Source organism: Chiloscyllium plagiosum, unplaced genomic scaffold (assembly GCF_037043375.1).
Source record: "Chiloscyllium plagiosum isolate Xiang-an unplaced genomic scaffold, Cpla_swu_hap1 HiC_scaffold_9, whole genome shotgun sequence".
NCBI classification, from domain to species: domain Eukaryota; kingdom Metazoa; phylum Chordata; class Chondrichthyes; order Orectolobiformes; family Hemiscylliidae; genus Chiloscyllium; species Chiloscyllium plagiosum.
Window position 1 is genome coordinate 22,550,328 of NW_028270147.1, and position 8,341 is coordinate 22,558,668.

Genomic DNA, 8,341 nt, shown 5'->3' on the forward strand with positions numbered 1-8,341 from the left:
TGCTCAGGACTTACTTTGAATCAGTTCATATTTCAGCAGATGCAATATCCTTAATTAAGGCCAGCTACTGTAATCCCATGAAACATGTAAAGCATTTTTACTCAGGATTGCATAAGTAAATTAGCTTCTGCTGGCCTCTGTAATCCTTCTCCACCCATGTACATTTTGTTATGCTTCCTGCAGAGTATGATAAAGTTTAAACAGTGACTCAAAATCTCTGTCACTGACTTAAAGGAGGCACACAACAAGATTTCAAATTTTTAGATTTTAACTGTGACAAACTAAAATCAACATTGGCTAGACATTTCTCAGAAGGAAATTAATACATCAATACATCTCAAATGAGCATTAACATACTGAAAAGCCTCATAGTGCACTTATACATTGTAACCTGCTTTCTGCAGAATTGCAGTGTATAGGAATCGATCCCAACTTATTTGCAGTGTCCAATAGGCTGACTTCTCTATGTTTTGCTGAGTTGTAACTTCCCAATAACCATTCGAGGTCCTTCCCTCAATTTTCAGAAAATCCCTCTTTTTGCAGCAATAAAGCTTGTTCTGGTGATTACATCCCCCAGCCGCATCAAGAAGACTAGATTCCCTACAATGTGGAAACAGGCTCTTCAGCCCAATAAGTCCACACTGACCCTCCAAAGAGTAACCCACCCAGATCCACTTATCCCTGACTAATAAACCTAACACTATGGGCAACTTTGCATGGCCAATTCACCTAGCCTGCACATCTTTTGGATTGTGGGAGGAAACTGGAGCACCTGGAGGAAACCCACGCAGACACATGTGCAAACTCCACACAGACAGTCGCCCAAGGCTGGAATTGAATTTGGGTTTCAGGTGCTGTGAGGCAGCAGTGCCACCCCTGCCAGTGTACTTAAGTAGCCAGGAATTTTGAAACTTTGCCCAGGAAACATCATCCCACCTACATTCTGCATGGTAGCTAACAAACAAAACAGCCTTTTTCCTTCTTCTGAGCCTGTCTTTATTTCTTTCTGGAACCCACCCTTTCTTGATCTATCTCGGTCCTAGATCTTGGAGATTGTCTACCTGTTCAGAGCCAGGCCAGTTGCTTCTGCCTTTGTGTTCAAGTGTGAGTTTCAACAGAACTTGAAATCAGCCACTAGCCTCCATTGTAACCAGGTCACTTTGGCTTATCTCCAAGCAGAAGCAGCAGGAGATCATACGCTTCCTTTTGAATAAAACAAAACACAGCTTAAATCACATCCCCCTTTCCTTTAGATAGAGTATCCCAAGAATGTCATCTCTAGGTGGCACAAAGAGCAGAACAAAAGCTGATGCCATTCTCAAGTGATGAGAAGCAGGTGCCTGTCTAAGATGGCGCTGCAGGATGTAAAGTGAGCAACAAAATAAAAGGAGTTCATTTTACTTTGAACAAAAACAGAAATTGCTGGAAAATCTCAGCAAGTCTGGCAGCATCAGTGGAGAGAAATCAGAGTTAATGGTTCAGGTCCAGTGACCCTTCCTCAGAACTGATCGTGGTTAGGAAAATGTCAGTTTATATACAGAAGTTAGGGAGCAAGGTGTAAACAATAGGGGGAGATAGAGCGTGAAGAGAGAGAAGAGCAGTTGGACAGACAAAGGAATGGATAACGATCAGCCCAGGAGAATGAATAGCTCCTAATGGGGACTATTAGTGGCTAACAATGGATTGTGTGTAATAGTGGAACATGTGATTACAAGGCATAATATGTGGGGGTTCAGTTAAGGAGATGGGAGAAGGTGCTTCAAGCCCTAAAATTGTTGAACTCAACAATGAGTCCAGAGGGTTGTAGAGTTCCCAAGCAGAAAGTGTGGTGCAGTTCTTCCTGCTTGTGTTGAGCTTTGCTGGAGCACTGCAGCAAGCCTGAGACAGAGATGTTGGTCAGGAAATAGGGTGATGTGTTGGAACCAGAAGCTCAGGGCCTTTTTTTGCAGACGGAATGTAGATGTTCGGTGAACGATCACCCAGTCTGCGCTTCATTTCTGCAACGTAGAGGAAACCACATTGTGAGCAGTGAATGCAGTAAACTAGAATGTGAGATGTGCAGGTAAAACACTGCTTTACCTCGAAGGAGTGTTTTGGTCCTTGGATACTGAGGAGGACTGCCACTTCAACTACCACCTTGGAACCTGCTTTGTCACGATCAGCTGATATCACAGGCTGTGCCTGTGCATGTGTGGTTACCATTTTGGTGCTGGGGTCATATCTCCATTCATTCTATTGTGGATATGGTTGCTAAGATAAATCCTCTCCTTCCCCCACCCTGCCCAAAAGGAAAAACCAGTAAAACTAGCAAATGACCCACACAGGTCCAATGTATTTTGCATACGTCAGAGCAGCTCCAGTACGTTCACTGCCAAGCATTACTGATTTTTGACTGGGTTTTCCCTCATTCCATATGGACAGGTTAGCTTCTACAGGAGTGGGAATTACAGCCAATATGGCAGAACCAATTTCCAGAGTAATTGGACATTATAAATTCAGTAAACATTCATTAAATCTTTGCCTGTTTGATACAATATCAATGCCATCAGTCTGTTGGGGCTCACCATTACAATATCAGGTTACAGGGAAACAAGGCAGTGTGAATAGCTTTTTCAGTACATTAAAATCCATACTCCTGATGCTTTTTCCTAACTTTCAGGGACAGTATTTATATGGGCATTCTGAATAGCACAGATAACAAGAAGGCAAAATAGTCTTGTCTTCTCTTCAGTTGACATTATAGTTACTATGGTAAATAAGGAACCAAATAACAAAAACTTTCAATGTTTATAGAAGTGTTTCTGTAGCCCCACCCCCAGTCCTGTTCTCCACAATGCTGCTGACTTTGCTGCTGGTTACAGTCTGTAATAACGTTTCCAAGTTTCAGATTATACAAACTCATCTCTATAATGACAAGACTCTCCAAACCTTTACAAATCCTCAACCTTTCAGTTACAGAAGATGGATAACTGTGCTTCCAAAAACTTGTTCAAAGTCAGATTTCAAATTTAAATTAAAATTTACATAAATTATTTGGATGCGAGCATAAGAGGTACAGTTAGTAAGTTTGCAGATGACACCAAAATTGGAGGTGTAGTGGACTGCGAAGAGGGTTACCTCAGATTACAACAGGATCTGGACCAGATGGGCCAATGGGCTGAGGTGTGGCAGATGGAGTTTAATTCAGATAAATACGAGGTGCTGCATTTTGGGAAAGCAAATCTTAGCAGACTTATGCACTTAATGGTAAGGTCCTTGGGAGTGTTGCTGAACAAAGAGACCTTGGAATGCAGGTTCATAGCTCCTTGAAAGTGGAGTCGCAGGTAGATAGGATAGTGAAGAAGGCGTTTGTTATGCTTTGCTTTATTGGTCAGAGTATTGAGTACAGGAGTTGGGAGGTCATGATGCGGCTGTACAGGACATTAGTTAGGCCACTGTTGGAATATTGCGTGCAATTCTGGTCTCTTTCTATCAGAAAGATGTTATGAAACATGAAAGGTTCAGAAAAGATTTACAAGGATGTTGCCAGGGTTGGAGGATCTGAGCTACAGGGAGAGGCTGAACAGGCTGGGGCTGTTTTCCCTGTAGTGTCGGAGGCTGAGGGGTGACCTTACAGAGATTTACAAAATTATGAGGGACATGGATAGGATAAATAGACAAAATCTTTTCCCTGGGGTCGGGGAGTCCAGAACTAGAGGGCATAGGTTTAAGGTGAGAGGGGAAAGATATAAAAGAGACCTAAGGGGCAAGTTTTTCACACAGAGAATGGTACATGTATGGAATGAGATGCCAGAGGAAGTAGTGGAGTCTGGTACAATTGCAACATTTAAGAGGCATTTGGATGGGTATATGAATAGGAAGGATTTGGAGGAATATGGGCTCGGTGCTGGCAGATGGGACTAGATTGGATTGGGATACCTGGTCGGCATGGGCGGGTTGGACCGAGTGTCTGTTTCCATGCTGTACATCTCTATGACTCTATGACTCTAGAGTGCTCTCATCGTTTAATATACATTTACATAGCTGGTTACAGAACAATAGACTTAAGTCAGAGAATCAGTGGTTGAGATGCTTAACATAAATTATACATTGTTTACATCCAGGAGTAAGGAATGTAATTTACTTCAGGTATTAAAGCCCTGAGAGAACAAATGGGAGGGAGTGCATAGCACAGTTCCCTCTCCTTTCCTTACTAATAATGAGTTACAGAGGGTCTCTCTCCCTACTATGTTTGTGATGCACAACAATCAGCGCTAAAACAATGAAAATATCAAAGCAATTTTTAAAATTTGGCCATTGGTTCTCTTGCACGTTTATTATCCTTAAAACCTAGCAATTAATATTAATAATCCAAGTTGCACCCAAATATGTACCTTGGATGTTTGCTGAAGCTTTGGCTAATTTCCTTGCATTCTGACAGCACTCTCCTCTACTGCTGGACCCGATCTCCTATTCCAGACTTGTCTGCCTGCTTGGAGCACCCACACCAGGTACTGGTGTCAGGTTTTGTTCGTTAATGCTTCTGTGAAGCACCTTGCTCTGATTTGCCACATTAAAGGATCTATTTAAAAAGAATAGTTGTTGTTGGATGAGCTGGAACTTTACCATAGCTCAATGTTGATGACCAAAGCTGTTGGCTCTGATTGAAACTTTTGGTGCTGATTTCCTCCGATGCTCACTGAACCTGTACCTTATTCCTTGGCAGCCTCCCATCCGAGGAGTTGATCTGCAGTTCAGTGGTCAACAATCTGGGTCAACCACATAGGGTCTGGGGTCGTACATAGGACAGACTAGATAAGGATGGCAAATTTCTGGATGTAAGTGAACCGTATCTGATGATAATTTCATGGTCACTATTACTAAGACTACCTTTATATGCCAGAATTATTAACTGAACTCAAATTTAAACAGCTGCTAAGATGGGATTTTGAACACATCCTTAGACTGGACACCCTGGATTCTTGGTGCAGTGATATAACCACTATACCATCAGTTCCCCAGCATTATATTTTTGATATTCTGGTCACCACACTATAGGAAGGGTGCAAATGCACTAGAGGTGAGAAAGAGGATGCACTAGAGGATGTTGCCTGGGCTGCATGCTTCAGCTATGAGGAGAGACTAGATAGGCTGGGGGTGTTTTCCATAGAGCACAGGAGGCTAAGGTGGGAATCTGCTAGAGGGGTACAACATTCTGAGAGGCACAGACCTTTCCTCTTTTAGGGGATCAGTAACTAGGAGAGCCCAGTTTTAAGATCAGATGTAGGAGGTTCAGAGAAGGTATGAGGAAATTAACTATTCACCCAGATGAAGGGCTTTTGCCCGAAACGTCAATTTTTCCTGCTCCTTGGATGCTGCCTGACCTGCTGTGCTTTTCCAGCACCACTCTAATCCAGACTCTGGTTTCCAGGATCTGCAGTCCTCGTTTTTAACTGGTATATGGGAACTCACTGCCTAAAAGGGTAATGGAGCCAGGAACCCTCAAGACACTGAAGAACTATTTAGATTAACACTTGAAACACCAGAGCATACAAGGCTACATGTCAAGTGCTAGAAAGTGGGATTAAAACAAATGGATGTCTGATGAGCTACACATACATGATGGGCCAAAGGGCCTCTTTCTGTGTTGTCAAAACTTCTATGACTTTAACTCTCTCTGACCCTATGTTGCTGGTTATTCACAATATTTTCAGAGAATTCCTGAGAGTGGGACCAAAGTAGCTGATGACCGGTCAAACTCAATGACGTTTGTTATTAAACTTGTTTTACCAATCCTTCTATAGGCTGTCACCCGATAACAACTCTATGCATCTCACACTCAAACTGATACTTGTTTTTAATTAACATGGTAGGATTCACCTCCAGGAGACTGGACTCTTGAGGCACAGTGGTAGTATCCCTACTACTTTCTTTATTCATTCACAGGATGAGGGCATAACTGGCTAGGCGTTACCCATCCCTAATCGCCCAGAGGAAGTCACATGTAGGCCAGACCAGGTAAGGACGGCAGTTTCTTCCCTAAAGGAAGTCAGTGAACCAGATGGCTTTTTCCCAACAACCGATTCATGATTATCATTAGACTCTTAATTCCAGACTTGAATTCAAATGCCACCATCTTGCAATGATGGGATTCAAACCTGGATCCTAAAACGTAACCGGGGTCTCTGGATTAACAGTCCATCAATAATACTACGAAGTCAATGCTTCCTCTGAGCCAGGAGACTGAGGTTCAAGCCCACACCTGAAACTTTGACTTCCCCACCTCCTGTTGCTGCCTGGCTTGCTATGTTCTTCCATCTTCCTGATTGTCTACTGCAGGTTCAAGTCCTACCTGCTGCAGAAATGTGTCTTAATATGTTTCAACAAGTTGATTAAAGTAACAAAATCTCTGGGAGGCTGGGTCTTGATCCCTGATCTTTCAGGTCCAAGGTAAGGGACATGTACCACAAGACCCTTTGGATTGTATCTTGCAGTCAATTGCTCAATGCTAAATCGGATTCTTAAACCACCAGCAGGCTCAAAACAATATCCTTAAGGAAATTACACACAAAGTAATAAAGTTAAATGGAAGCATTAGGTCAGACTAGGGAAATATGGATCTCCATTCAATTGGAGGTACTTTGGGAATGTGTGGGGAAAGCTGACAGATGATAACATGTACAAACAAAATAAAGAAATGAAATGGTTTTCACAAAATCTATAACTGATGGTTAAGTTGTCAATCTTCCTTCCCACCTAACCGCTCCACCTTCCTCTGCGACCAATCACCTTTACCCCACCTCCTTGTGGGTGGCACGGTGGCACAGTGGTTAGCACTGCTGCCTCACAGCGCCAGAGACCCGGGTTCAATTCCCACCTCAGGCGACTGACTGTGTGGAGTTTGCACGTTCTCCCCGTGTCTGCGTGGGTTTCCTCCGGGTGCTCCGGTTTCGTCCCACAGTCCAAAGATGTGCAGGTCAGGTGAATTGGCCATGCTAAATTGCCCGTAGTGTTAGGTAAGGGGTAAATGTAGGGGTATGGGTGGGTTGCGCTTCGGCGGGGCGATGTGGACTTGTTGGGCCGAAGGGCCTGTTTCCACACTGTAAGTAATCTAATCTAATCCATCCACCCATTACACTCTCAACTACCGTCTCCCCAGCTCCACCCCCTCCCATTTATCTCTCCACCTACCCCCCCACCCCCCGCCACAAGACTCCCAGCCTCATTCCTGATGAACGGCTTTTGCCTGAAACGTCGATTTTCCTGCTCCTCGGATGCTGCCTGACCTGCTGTGCTTTTCCAGCACTCCTCTAATCTCGACTCTAATCTCCAGCATCTGCAGTCCTCACTTTCACCTAGGTTGACGTTATTGTGTGTGTGTGTGTCATGATTCACGGCAGTACATGCCAGGAAGATTTTATTTTGATTTTCTGCTGAGTTAGTTATTCTCAACAAATTAGAGTCATAGAATCAGAGTTATATAGCACAGAAACTGACCCTTCAGTCCAGCTAGCTCATGCCAACCACGTTCCGAAACTGAACGAGTTCCATTTGCCTGCAATTGGTCCACATCCGTCTAAGCAAAAGTGAGGACTGCAAATCAGCTACACATTATCGGTTATGTGGATCACATCTCACCACATCTTCCTGATTTGGGAATGCAGACACGACGGTGTGACAATTGGTACTCAGTGACAGCAGCATTGTTCCCAACACTGTTGAATATTTAGGACAACAGTTATATAGTCATAGGGTGATAGAGATGTATAGCACGAAAACAGACCCTTTGGTCCAACTCATCCATGCCAACCAGATATCCCAACCCAATCTAGTCAAACCTGCCAGCACCTGGCCATATCCCTCCAAACCCTTCCTATTCATATACCCATCCAAATGCCTCTTAAAGGTTGCAATTGTACCAGCCTCCACTATTTCCTATGGCAGCTCATTCCATACGTGTACCACCCTCCGTAGAAATGTTACCCCTTGGGTCTCTTATCTTTTCCCTCTCACCCTAAACCTATGCCCTCTAGTTTTAGCTTCCCACACTCCAGGTAAAAATACTTTGTCTATTTATCCTATCCATGCCCCTCATGATTTTGTAAATCTCTATAAGGTCACCCCTCAGCCTCCGACGCTCCAGGGAAACAGCCCCAGCCTATTCAGCCTCTCCCTGTAGCTCAAATCCTCCAACCTTGGCAACTTCCTTGTAAATCTTTTCTGAACCTTTCATGTTTCACAACATCTTTCCAATAGGAAGGAGACCAGAATTGCACGCAATGTTCCAAAAGTGGTCTAACCAATGTCCTGTACAGCTGCAACATGACCTCCAAACTCCTGTACTCAATACTCTGACCAATAA